This window comes from Furipterus horrens, unplaced genomic scaffold, assembly GCF_987537825.1.
Source record: "Furipterus horrens unplaced genomic scaffold, mFurHor1.1.pri manual_scaffold_1, whole genome shotgun sequence".
Lineage (NCBI taxonomy): Eukaryota > Metazoa > Chordata > Mammalia > Chiroptera > Furipteridae > Furipterus > Furipterus horrens.
In genome coordinates this window covers 45940177-45954119 of record NW_028327171.1, presented here as the reverse complement: position 1 = coordinate 45954119, position 13943 = coordinate 45940177, and the positions used below count along the sequence as shown (strand labels likewise).

Here is a 13943-nt window from a genome sequence, read left to right as displayed (position 1 = left end):
CCTTGTAAAATACTTGTTTGCCTGTCTCCTTGGATTTTTAATACATAAATCACTTTTATAATGTAAGGCATTTCTCTTAAACAAGCCTAACTGAACTGAGTTGAGCTGCTTTCACTAGAATATCTGTTTGCTAGTCTCCTTGTTTTCTAATGAATAAATGCTTTTATATACATTAAGATATTTTTCCTTAAAAAAAAAAAAAGAAAGAAGTTCTGCAGTGAGAGACCTCACACACAACCAGAAAGCAGTTTTGTGCACACTCTAGGTGCTTATGAGTATTGTCTTTGCCATCACAGAAAAAACTCTTGACTTTGGCCCTGACACTAATTAGTGACAAGAGTGTCAGATATTTCATCTAAAAAAGAAAATCTCTGCATAGCGTACCTCAGAAGGCTTTGTGAAGGGGAGGAGAGGCAAATGGAGAAATCACATGTTTCCTGTTTATTTAGTCAAGTAGCCTTATTCTAGCTACTTTTGTATTTAATGAGTACATGAGCCCAAAGAGACAGACATCATAGTCTCTAATTTACATGAGATTCAGACATGAAATTCTTATAATCTGTAAGAGACAGGGTGGCTCCCGATAACGGGTCTGATCCTAAAGCCCACTCTACCATGTTTGTTACAGACAGAAAGTGCTACAAGTATTTGCAGATAAGAAAATAGGGGCTTCCCAGGGACAGTCTGAGTTGGGAGACTGAGTGCACCTGCCCACCGGATCCTTGGTGGAGCCTTATGTAAGGTTAGTGCCACATCATGCTGTATTATTACACAAAGAAACAGTGCTTTTCTTGTTTGATTTGTTTACCCATTTTGCTCCCTCATACACACAAAAAATTGGTTTAAAGTCTCTGATACCTTTATACTCTACCTGTCCATGCCTGGCTGCTTCTTGCCTATCCTGCTTAGAAAGGCAACAACTGCCCTGGATGGGTTGCTCAGTTGGTTAGAGCGTCATCCCAATATGCCAAGGTTGTGGGTTCGATACCCTGTCAGGGCACGTACAAAGAATAGACCAATGAATGCATAAATAAGTGAAACAACAAATTGAATATTTTTCTCCTCCCTCTTCTTTCCTTACCCTTCCTCCCTTTCTCTCTCTCAAATCAGTTTAAAAAGAAAGGAAGAAAGGCACCAACCTGGGGAAATCTGTGGTGGCAAAAACTGATGATCTCATTATGCCTAAAAAATGGATTTTTAAAAAACTGATTAGAAAACTGCAGAGTATAGTTTGAACCTAAATAACTAATGTAGTTCCTTGGTCAAATTAATTAAAACTTGCCTGTCATCTAGACAGGGATAATTATTACAAAGGGTTGGTCATCTTAAACTGTCTCATAAACCCAGGAAGCTCAATCTGTCAAGCAGATTAAAAAAATAATTGCTGGATTGCTGCACCCCTAATGCAATTGTGGCATTATCTAGAGTCAGCATTATCTGGAGATATTAGGACAAAGACTAGGACCATTATAAATAGAAATGAAAAATGAGAGTACTGGGAAATGAAACGGATGACAACTAAGTTGTGACCCTCAACCTTTTTCCTTTGCGAGAGCACTGTCCTATGCAAATTTGGATTCTTGCTATATGGTATATTGTAGTCACTCCATTTTTGCTTTTGCTTTTTGTCAAGAAAGAAAGATCTAAAAAAAATTCAGAAACATTTATTTTTTATGGGAAGTAGAGTTACCAAAAAATGCTTCTTAGTGGGGTTGCATTTTTTTATGCTAGTTGGAAATCCCCTTTCCTTACTGTTGGCTTTATTTAAAAAAAAAAAAAAATCAAACCAAGTAAAGCATTCATTTCGTATATGTAATTAAGATCTGCTTGCTACCCTCTGATTATCTGATTTTTGCCTACTTAAGAAAAGAGTCAAACAATTATCTTGACGGATGCTGCTGTGGGTAGCAATTATGACAAAGAGCTCCTCTCAGGGGCAGGGTCATTAATGATTTTTTAATCAGAGCCGTGATTGCTGAAACATTTTCAGTTCTAGTATTCCTGCCTACCTTAACTAGATAGACCTAAAAATGATCACCTGACAACAAGAGTGACATAGCATCAGCTGGAAAAGCAAGTTTAACCCTGAAATTAGCAAAATCCAATTTAAGTTGACTATGTAATTGCAAACCAAAGGAAAAAGGGTACTGATGCACTGTGGTTGTACTCTAGTTATTGTAGACACCAATTTGCTACCTAAAGGTGACAACAGCTTTCCCTTCTTAGAACCTGGTTGTTGGGAGGTGGAGGGTGAGAAGTGAAGTGAGAAGATGGAAATTGAGTGAAATTAATATATTAAGCTATTGTTTATTGTACCTAAAAGTAAAGTACACACTTCAAATTTTGCCATTATAAAGTAATGGTACTAGACTAGACTAGTTCACCCATCGTAAATAAACATAAAATTAGCTAAAATATATAGAGCAGTTTTCAACCACCAGACAGAAGGTAGAGCTGAAGGGAAACAGGGTGAGTCCTGTGATTTCCCTAGAGGTCCACCTGGAAGCAGCTCCGGGCTGCGGCACAGGGAGGGAGAACCTAGTACAGCAGTATGGCAGTCTTGCTGGTTGAGGAATGAGTAATTCAAGATAGGAGTTTGGGGCTGGGCAGAGGTAGAAAGCTGAGTTGAGAGGAGCTTTAGAATCTACACAGGGGTCCCCTTCAGTTTCTGTATGTATGTAGTAGGCAAGACTCCAGAGGCCTGGCAAGAACAGTTACGAGGAGCTGTGAGAGTGCTGGAAGACAGGGGAGTACTAACCAGCTAGAGTGAAAAGACCTTGGTAAACACTCTGGGTATCCGATGAGAGAATCAAAAAGCAACATACGAGGAGAGGGATATTCTAGACCTGCCCAAACAAAGCTTAAAAATAAGCCTCAAAAATATGTAGCTGAATTAACAGAATCAAAACTCAGAAGTCTCTAAAGAAAGACAACAAAATTCAATTCTCAGCAACACAGCATGCACAATGTCCAGCATACAATAAAAATTTTTTCAATATATAAAGCAGGAAAATATGACCTGTAACCAGGAAAACATTTGATAAAAACAAACTCAGAGATGACGGAGATAATGAATTAGCAGTCAAGATATTCAAAACATCAATTTTATAAACATGTTCAAGGATTTATAGGAAAGGATGGACCTAACAATTGAATACACGAGGGCAGCACAGTAATGAAATGGAAATTACAAAAATAACTAAATAATGGAAGGTCAATAAATGAACCTATTGCATTACAAAGGTCCTATGTTTATGTTAAGTAGCAGAATGTTAAATCAGACTGAAATAAGGCAAAGATATATTCTATAATCCCTAGAGCTACCACTAAAAAAATAAATAAAGCAATAGAAAAATCAAAATAAATACTAAAAAGTATTCAAATAACTAAAGAAGAAGGAATAGAGGAGCAAAATACAGATAAGTTTTAAAAAGTAAATGATAAATCTAATCATCACACTAAAATTAAATAGATGAAACTCTTCAGTTGAAATGCAAAGATTATCAGACTGGATTAAAAAGCAAGACTCAATTATACATTGTTTTCAAGTGATACACTTTAAAATACAAAGACAAAAATGGCAGCTAAAGAATGGAAAAAGATATATAATGAAAACACTAATCATAAGAATGCTTAAATGGCTATATGAATAGATAACAGACTTTGAGATAAGGAGTATTACTAGAGCTTAAGAAGAACATTTCCTAATAAAAGGATTAATGTAGCAGGAATATACATAACAACAATAATAAATGTATATGTCCCTAATGGTAAAACTTCAAATGTACCAAGGAATAACTGAACTAAAGGAGACAAACAAATCAACAATCATAGTTGGCGATTTTTAACACTCTCTTTCAGCAGTTAGTAAGATAACGAGAAAAAAAAAATCAGCACACAGAAGAACCAAATAACACTAACAACTGCCTTCACTTAACTGACATTTCTAGAAAATATACTCAATGAGTTGAGATTACACATTTTTTTTCAAAAATGGAATTGAAGTTAGTTTTTATTTATCTTATTATTGTATTTTTCCATTACCGTTTATTCCCCCTATAGCCCCTCCCACCTCCACCCACCCCTGAAATCATCAAACTGTTGTCTGTGCCCAAGAGATCTTCCTCTTTTTTTTTCTTTATTGCTTGATCCCTCTACTCCCACCCCCTGATTACATATATTTCAAGTGTACAAATAATGTTTATTTAGACAGACTGTATTGCCCATAAAATGTCTTTTGTATTTTCTGACCACAAAATAATTAAGTTAGAAATTCATAACAACAAGAGCTAGAGAAGCTCCAAATATTTGGAAATTAAAATAATATACTTTTAAATACCCAAAAAGTGAAAGAAGAAATCACAAGGTAACTTAGAAAATATACCAAGATGAATGATAATGAAAATACATTATCAAAATTTGTGGGATGCAGCTAAAGTAGTGTTTAGACAGAAATTTATGAATTTTTATGTTAGGTAAGAAGAAAGGCTTACCATTAATGATCTAAGTTTCCACCTTAAGAAGCTAGAAAAAGGAAAGCAAATTAACCCTAAGTAGAAGACAAAACTACCTGAGTAAAAATGGTAAAATTGACAAGTATACTTGCTATGAAAAATTTACTAGATGATCTTGATAGCTGATTTATACTACAAAAGATCAATGAATTTGAAAACAGGACAATAGAAACTATTCAATTTGAAGCACAGAGAGAAAATAAGGTAAAAATAATGAAAAAGGCCTTAGAAACCTGTGAAACAATATTAAACTGTCTAGTATACATGTAATTAGAGGCCCAGAAGGAGAGAGATTGGAATAAAATATTTCAAGAAATAATGGACAGAAGTTTTCCAAATCTGATGAAAATCATAAACATACAGATCCAAGAATCTTAATGAACCCTAAGAAGAATAAAAACAAAGCAAACCACACCTAGGCATTTGTTGCTAAAAATCAAAATAAAGAGAAAAAATTAAAAGTAGCCAGAAGGCAACAAGACATTATATAAAACATAATAAAAATATAATAAATAAGACATTCTATCAACCAATGTTACTGGTTGGCTTCCCTGGAAAGATTCTGAGATAAGAGACCTGCTTCCCAGAAGGTACTGATGGGTGTTTGGATAGAAACCTCTGGGGAAGTAAAGGAAGCAGAATTGGACAAAGGGAGAAGTTAAACTGTGATGCAAGCACAATGAAGACTTGGGTGATCCCAGAGAGAGCTCTGGGGCGAAAGCTGGCCTTAAGGAATTGTCCTTCATTAAGACAAGGTGTTCTGGCCTTTATAACTCTTCAATGACTGATCACCAGATGCATGCTGCTCTCAGGAAGAGGCTGTCACTGTTGGCAAGATGGATCTCTAGCTGAGAACCATTTCTGGAGATGGATGAGCTGAAAAGTTTTAGCAACCGAGGGAATGGATGTTTCTCATTCTCCTGAAAGATGAAAGAAGAGGGCACCCCAGCATCCATGAAACATAAAAACAATAAGAATTATCATTGATGACTTATTAGAAACAATACAAATATGTACTATTAATCATCATGGAATATTTACCAATATCACAATCAATAAAACTTCTTAAGGGAGAAAATCCTTATAAAATTTTCTTTTTTCTGGGAATTACGGTAAATGTGTGGGATGAAAATTAGGCAGTGTAAACATGGGGTTTCCCTCTAATTATTACAGTAATGACTTACATATTATCTGCTTTCAATAAACTGTCCTGGTTTTAGATAGTGGAGATTAAAAAGTGTTCTCATTCAAGATTCCTCCTCCCAAAATGCTCTTAAGCTATGATTGAATTCTACTCAGGTATATTTTCATTTTTTTCTGACACTCCAATGATTTATTTTTGTCCTTTCTGTTGTATGTATATTGCAGGTTGCCTCAAAGCAGCTGAGAAGCCAGGTGCGGTATGACACATTTAAAAAGAGCAACAAATAAAAAGTTGAAAGTTAGGCCATATTCCAAAAATAATAATAGAAGGTAGTGTATGCCAAGTGCCAAATGAAGTACGGGTAATCACTGCTACAAGAATTCATAGGAAGAGGTGACCAGTTCAAAGGCATCTAAATTTATGATTATGAACTGTAAATGACCCCCATATTTCCTTAGTCTAGTCACTCTGTCACTATGCTCGGCGTCTACTTTGCCTCTTTTTTTCAAACTTCCAACATTTCTCACCTCTTCTATATTCTCAATTGATTCCATTTACTTCTATTTTCTCAGCAAACTAGAAAATAAGGAGAAAGAGAACCTCTGAAAGTGTTCACCACCACACCTACCATACTGCATGGCAGGTACAGCGTTCTCCTAATTGTTCCTGGGATTCACTGGGCACTCTCCTGCTTTAAGATGTCTGCATTTGCTGTTCTTCTGCCTGGAATGCTCTTTTCCCTCATTCTCACATGGGCTGCACTTTCATTTTTTTCAGGGAAAAAATGTTTCTATGACTACTCTATATAAAACAGCAAACTCCTTCTTTATCTCACTCATCATGCTTTTTTTTTACATAGCCATACCGATATCTGATATACTGTATCTTTATTTGTTTCATATTTACTCTCTGCCACCAGAATATGAGCTCTGTGAAGGCAGAGACTTGGTTTTGTTCCTGCAGGACCCCTTACACTGAGATCCATGCCTGATGCACAATAGGTGCCAGTAAATATTTTCTGAGTCAATGAAGCAGAATTTGAACTGGAGGCTAAAAATAAGGCGGCCTGTATGAGGGGAGGGAAGGAAGGACATGCTAGATTACAGTAAAGAATGGGAAGCACAAAAATATATGGATATGGAATTGGTTACATGTAGGAAACAATGAATTTCCTTTGGTTACAGAAGAAGGAAAGGATGGGAACATGAGGATGAAATGTGAACTGGTGATGCATCAAAAGCCTAGGCTGTCCATCTAAATAAACAATCTCAGACTTAACTCTGTCAGCAACAGGGTGCCACTGAAGTTTCCTAAGCACTCGAAGAGTGGAATTCCAGAAGATAGAGGCGGTCAGTGATGAGACCTTTGGAATAGTGAGGTACGTGCTGACTGGGGAAATGACAGCACTATTGAAGTGAATGGGAAGTGTAAAGAAGATGATTGGCATTAATGAAGGAGACTTCTTTGAGCTAAAAGTGAAACACAGAGAGAGGTCATTAGAATTAGATAATTTCTTCCTTCTAAAGATTGCAAAGAAATTTCTATATAATTTCATTTTTCTCTTATACATCGTTGTAAAGTTGTCATGGACAGATAGGAACATCTCCATTTAGTACCATAAAAAGGTAGTCATAACTGACTTAAAAAGGGGACTTAACCACATGGAGTGGGATCTCTCTTTTAAAGATAGGCTGTATCTGGAATAGTATCTACCATTAGTAGGTATTTCACTACAAAACATGAAGCTAACACTTATTCATGCCATAATAGAAGAACTGATGTCAATCACAAAGAGACCGCCCCATGGCTATGTGTAGAAAACAACAAAAGGCAATGACTTGGGTCAGGTGGAACAGACAGCCCCTATTTCATCTTCATCATCTTTTCATTTCCTTTTGCTTTAACCAAAGATTTCTCACTGTTTTTTGAACATACTCAACCCTATGTTCTAACACTAAGTGAAAGGAGTGTGAGCTTTCAGGGATGGTACATTAATCGGTTTGGGACAGTGGTCCAGATAGAAGTCTATACTCTGCAGTAACCATATATCAGCCACCGAAGAGCAACACATACATTTGAGCAGCTCAAACTTGCAAAGCTCTGCTGTTCGGATTCAATGACCTTTAAAATAGGTGATAATTCAGCACAGTGCAATTAAGAATGGCCTACTGAGTTGTTTTCATGAAAAATAATAGGTTGTTAGTTATCTGTCACACGTACTGAAGAGAAAAGAGATCCCTGTCATGTACTATAAAAAGCTTCATCAGGAAACACTGTTGGAGGGAAAAGGCCTATGTGTAACTTGATAAATACTCGACACTGCAGTAGGGTCCAAAATTCCAAGGTAGACATGATGGCCTTAATTGTTTTGATAAGGGAGTTAACGTCCATATACTGAGAGGGCAGAGATGGAATAAAGAACAATCACTGGCTCTGATATGGTCTTATACACAGCCCCACTGTGAGAGACTCATATGATCTGATTTTGTTCATGAAGGGGTGTCATATTATGAAGCAGAAAAATCACACCCATTAACTCTCAATTACCATAATAAATAATGCCACCTAGGTCTCCAGTGATGAGCTACAGGGCTCTATCCTTGGCTTTGTTCCATACAAATATTTTATCAATGACTCAAAGAAAGATAAGAGGCCAATGTGATGAAAAATGTGATTCCCTACAGTTATAAATGGAAACAATATAAGAAATGCCCTGTACTTGGCTCTACAAATCAATACTATTTACACAGGATGGGATCAATAACATGTGTGAATAGGTGTATGAAAAAGAGGCCACACACTAAACCTGTTAAGATCAGGGAAGGACTGCATGGTGGACCTTACAAACTCAGAAACCTAAAGTAACCACGTAGGATGGTCGGAAATTAAAACTTTCCGGCTAAAAGAAGGTCATGGCAGGTAGTGACATCCTAGGCTGGTATCTTCCCTGACAAAGACCAATCTTTACTTTAACTGATCCCATCTACTTTTTGCATCTAAGATAGCATATCTTTGGAATGTCAGGGTGATTTCCTTTTTTTCCCCCAGACCCTTCAGCGTACAACCACTGCTTGGGACCAGAGACCACAAATAACCTTATTGTTAACTACCCTATACCCACCTTTGTAAAAGAAGTATGTGTCTATTCATTTTACTTTTTATCCAAACCCAGGATAAGAGCAAAGAGATTCACAAACACATCATAGTAAAAATGCTACAAGTCAAAGACAAAGAGAAAATCTTGAAAGCAACAAGAGAAAAACAGCTAGTCACTTACAGGGGAACCCCAAATAAGATTAATTTTTGATTTCTCAGCAGAAACAATAGAGGCAGTGGGATAATATATTCAAAGTGTTCCAAGGTGGGGGAATGGGAGGAACACCCTGTCAACCAATAATCCTATATCCAGCAAAGCTATCTTTCAAAAATGAAGATAAAATAAAAACTTTCCTAAATAAATAAAAACTGAGAAAAGTTGTTACTAGTAGATCCACCTTATAAGAAATACTAATGGAAGTCCATCAGTCACTGTTCATAGAATCAGTAATGGAAAGCAGTGACTCTAGAAGATAATTCAAATCCACATTAAAAAAAAAAAAAAAAAAAACTGGTAAAGGTAGTTATGCAATTATAGTATACCATATAAATGCATATATTTTCTCCCCTCTCACCTTCTCTTATTTCAAAAGGCAACTATATAAAATAATATGTATATAATATAATGTTAGCCTATAACATAGAAATGTAACATATGTATAATATATTTACAAAAAGGAGATAGATAGGAGCAAAGCTTTACTGGGCTAAGGAAATGACTAAGATGGTAAAGTCGTTGGCAGCCATCCGTCTCGAGAGACGATGGTGTAGCTTCTTAAAAGTCTATCTGCACCGCCGAGAATGGCTGTGCAGTCCGACTCGGGAGTGACATGGTATCTGTCTCCTCCCGTGTTGAATCGACATCTTGCGATGACGCTGGAGTGTCCTCTCCAGTGAAGCTGAAGCTACAGAGCCTGGGCAGGGTGATATGGAGGGTCTGCTGTTGCCCATGCAGCAGACCCCCCCTCTCTTCGCAGCTGAAGGGTCCAAGGGAAAGACGGAGTCAATACAGCTTGGCTTCAGGTGCGCCGCAGGAGTTGCCGGTGTTGACTACAACATCAAACCGCCTTAGGGACTCCGGCTCCGGATTTTCTGTCGGGGTTTACTCCCTTAGCCTTTCCCCTGAAGAGGTATGCCGCAAGGCAGCGGAGGTTTTTTGGAGTCAGAGTTTTCCTTCTCTGATGTGCCCTGACTGGAAGATTGAACCAGCGACACTTAGCTCACAGGCCGACGCTCAATCCACTGAGCCAAACCAGCCAGGGGAAGGATGGTAAAGTAATAACTGATAATAGATGGATTACACATAAGAATACCAAAAAGGGGTTAAGGTGATAGTGCTACATAGGAGTAACATTTATATACATAATGGGAATTACGCTAGTTTAAATCAGAAGCTCAATCAGAAAAGTTAAGATGCATATGGTAAACCCTAGAACACCACTAAAAAACTCTCAAAAAAACATTTAAAAACCTCACCAAAGAAGATATATAGTTTTGGCAAATGAGCACATGAAAAGATACTCAATATCATATATCATTAGGGAAATGAAAATTAATATGCCACTATACACCTATTAGAATGCCTAAAATCCAAAATACAGATACTGTAATACCAAATGCTGACAAGGATGCAGAACAGAAACTTTCATTGCTGGTGGGAAAGCAAAATAATATAGACACCTTGGAAGACAGTTTGGTAGTTTCTTACAAAAGTAAACCTACTCTTACCATAAGATCCAGCAGTAGCACTCCTTGGTACTTATGGGCTGAAAACTTATGTCCATACAAACACCTGCACACAAATGTTTATTGCAGCTATATTGACAATTCCTAAAAGCTGGAAGTAACCAAAATTTCCTTTAGTAGGTGAATGGATAAACAACATACTGTGGTTCATCCAGACAGTGGAATATCCTTCAATGCTAAAAATAAATGCTATTAAGCCATAAGAAGACATGAATGAACCTTAAATGGGTGTTATTAAGTAAGAGAAGTTATTCTGCAAAGGCTATATATACTTTTCAACTACATGACATTTTGGAAAAGGCAAAACTATGGAGACAGTAAAAAGATCAGCAGTTGCCACAAGTTTGGCAGGAGGGAAGGAAGGACTAAGAGATGGAAGGAGCATGGGATTTTAGGATCAGTGAAACCGCTCTGTAAATGCTGGATACATTTACTATACATTTGTCAGAACCCACAGAATGTACAACACAAAGAATAAACTCTGATATAAACTATGGACTTCAGTTAATAATAATGTACCAATGTTGGCTCATCAGTTGTAATAAAGGAACCACAGCAATGCAAGATGCTAACAATAGGGGAAACTGCAGGGGGGAAATACATGGGAACTCTGTACTTTCTTCTCAATTTTTCTGTAGATCTAGAACTGCTCTAAAAAATTAAAGTATTAATTTAAAAAAATCATTAAATTAAAATGATACATTAGAAAATATTCACTTAATGCAAAAGAAATGGGTAGGTATAATATATTTGTACATTGGATAAGAACTCTGAGATCCTTTGAAATCCTAAGTGAGTCTCACTTTTCAGACCAGAAGATACGCATAATTATCGGTGAGAAGAGTGAATACCATAAACAAATGGTCACTGTCACCACAGTCCCTCTGAGTAACTGCAGCTAACACTCTCTCCCTCCACTTAAGGACTAATAAGCAGGTTTCGGAAAAGCCCAGTTCCTGGACTTCAGGTCACACCATGGAGAGGAATAAGAAAAGAACACTGCGGCAGCAGTCAGAGCCATGAGCCTGTTAAACTCCGCCTGAGCCCTGAGCTCCTGGAAAGCAGCTACCATGAAGAAAGCCCCTGTTCTGGGAACAGCTTATTTCAAAGAACCACTCCTTCCACAGACTGAGACGATTCCTGTTGCCACCATATTTACAACTATGGCAGCCAGACACAGACCAACCAAATTCCTATTCTTTGCCTCATAAAAGATGAGCTGAACTCCTTGTCCTCAGTGATTGATTGGAACCAAATGATTGTTAACGGATGAGCAGACTTGAGTTTAGCTTCTCTCTTTCCCTCAAGCCTTTGACCAACCCTCAGCCTGAGACAGCATACAACCCCTTCCTTGATGGCTCCTTCGGAGGACTGGCTGACTGCTAGGAAAGACATTTCCTGATCAATTGTCCAATTCTTTCACCTGCTCCCCCAAATCTGGTTCTTTCTAGCCTTGTTTCCCCACCCATATGAAAGAAATTGCCTTTCTACCTGATCTTTGATGCCCTTGCAAATCTTACAGTCAAAGCATTCTCCCTATGGCAAAAGCCCCTCACCCCACCCCCGAAATAATTTTTTTTTAATAAAGTCTCTTCTCATCTAAGTTGAAATTAATTCAAGCTGGATGTATTGGTCTAACTAAAACCATTCTGCATGTCAATGAGCTGAATACAACTGCAGACTCATGAGATTTTTTTTTTTTTTTTAAACTCATAACACCTTAACACTCCAAGGGATTTACAAATGAACCAATCCAACCTCTCAGCCATGGCAGGAAAACCTCTGCAGCAGTTTCGAGGGCTACATCCTGTCACTCACCAAACACCTCTGGTGGTAGGTAATGCACTATATCACTCCAGGTAACCCGTTCCACTGTTAGAAAATTCTCATACTGGGCTGACGTCTCCATCTACATGGCGGCTGCCCACAGGCACCAGTTCTTTCCTCTGAACTACAGAGAAGCCTACGCCTCCTTCCAGATCAGTGCCCGCCAGGTGTCTGACGGCAACTACCCCCCAGCTTTCTTCACATCAGCATAAAAAGGCACCTGGCCTGTGGAGCCTATGCAAAAACAAAGACCAAATCATGTTCTCTATTCCTTTGTTTTTGATTTGTAGAGACACAAAAGTCACACGTCCAGTTTGGATCTGTATCACTGAGACAAACGCTGTAGGAAAAAAGGCAGCGCACATCCCAACAGGAGCTATCACTTGCATCTTTGCAGGTGAGAGTTAAGGGTGAGACATAAAGAAAGGCAAATGAATCTGTGTTGAAGCCACTGTGGGATGACAGCTAGAAAATGCTTCATCTATCTCAGTGCTTTCTCCCTTTCATGTTCCCCTTAACTTTGGTGAGACTATCAACCAGCCATTCTTGGGGCCAGTCGGCTGAGACATTGCAGTCAGCTTTTCCTGTTGTTATGGAAACGATGCCTCTGCGAGGCTTTTTCCCTTAAAAATAAAAATTAAAAAACAAAACAAAACCCCACTGTGAGTCAACGAAAATCATGAGCAAGTACAGTCGTCTACATTCCTGACATGAGTGGCAAGACTGGAAACTGGCTATAAAAATTTTACCTCAACAAAACACTTGGACAAAAAGTCAGCTCTGAATTGTTATAACACACTTGAATACTCGAGAAACTGATACCAATTTCTGGGAGGTATGGCTATTAAATCCTCCAGTTAGTCACCATTAACTTATAAATATATTGACAGCAAGAACTATAATTCACTGACCATTGTCCTTAATAGGACATAAGCCCCCTTTTCAGGCCCTCTTTCCTAGAGCTACCTGGATCCCATAAGCATGACTAACCCTAATTGTTTCATGAGCCTTTATCCGTAGGACTAGAAAATTACTGGAAGTGCCCTAAGGTTCAGAGGTTCCAGGAACTTATGAAACAGGACATATCAGACCACAGCGACCTGGATGGGACAGGCCCCGACCCTGCACCCAAAGGTAACACCTGAACAAGCAGCAGCCCGACTGAGACACCCTGCTCTACAACCACACCATCACCTGATAAAAACTCAAAGCCCTAACTCCTCGGGGCTGGTGCATTTCTCCACAGCTAGCCCTTCCCCTCCCTCGGGAAAGTAAAAATAAAAACTTCTACTCTCTGCACTTTCCTCTCTTTGTGAATTCTTTCAGAGCCCGCATCACCGGCCACCTTCAAGGCTTGTTGAATATCACCCAATTTACCCAGTACTATTTTGTTTTTTAAGATTTTATTTACTTTTAGAGAGTAGGGAAGAGAGGGAGAAAAAGAGGGAGAGAAACATCAGAGTGCGGTTGCCTCTCGTGCACCCGCAACGGGGACCTGGCCTGCAACCCAGGCATGTGCCCTGACTGGGATATCAAACCGGTGACGCTTTGGTTCGCAGGCTGGCGCTCAATTAACTGAGCCACACCAGCCAGGGCACCCAGTACTATTAAGAAAT

The 13943-nt window shown here is 38.4% G+C and overlaps 1 protein-coding gene across 1 annotated transcript in view; it reads right to left on the bottom strand.

Annotated features, from left to right (window-relative positions):
• VPS8 (VPS8 subunit of CORVET complex) overlaps positions 1 to 13943 on the bottom strand; it is a 265592-nt gene that overhangs the window by 27153 nt on the left and 224496 nt on the right. The gene's annotated exons all lie outside the window — the stretch shown is intronic.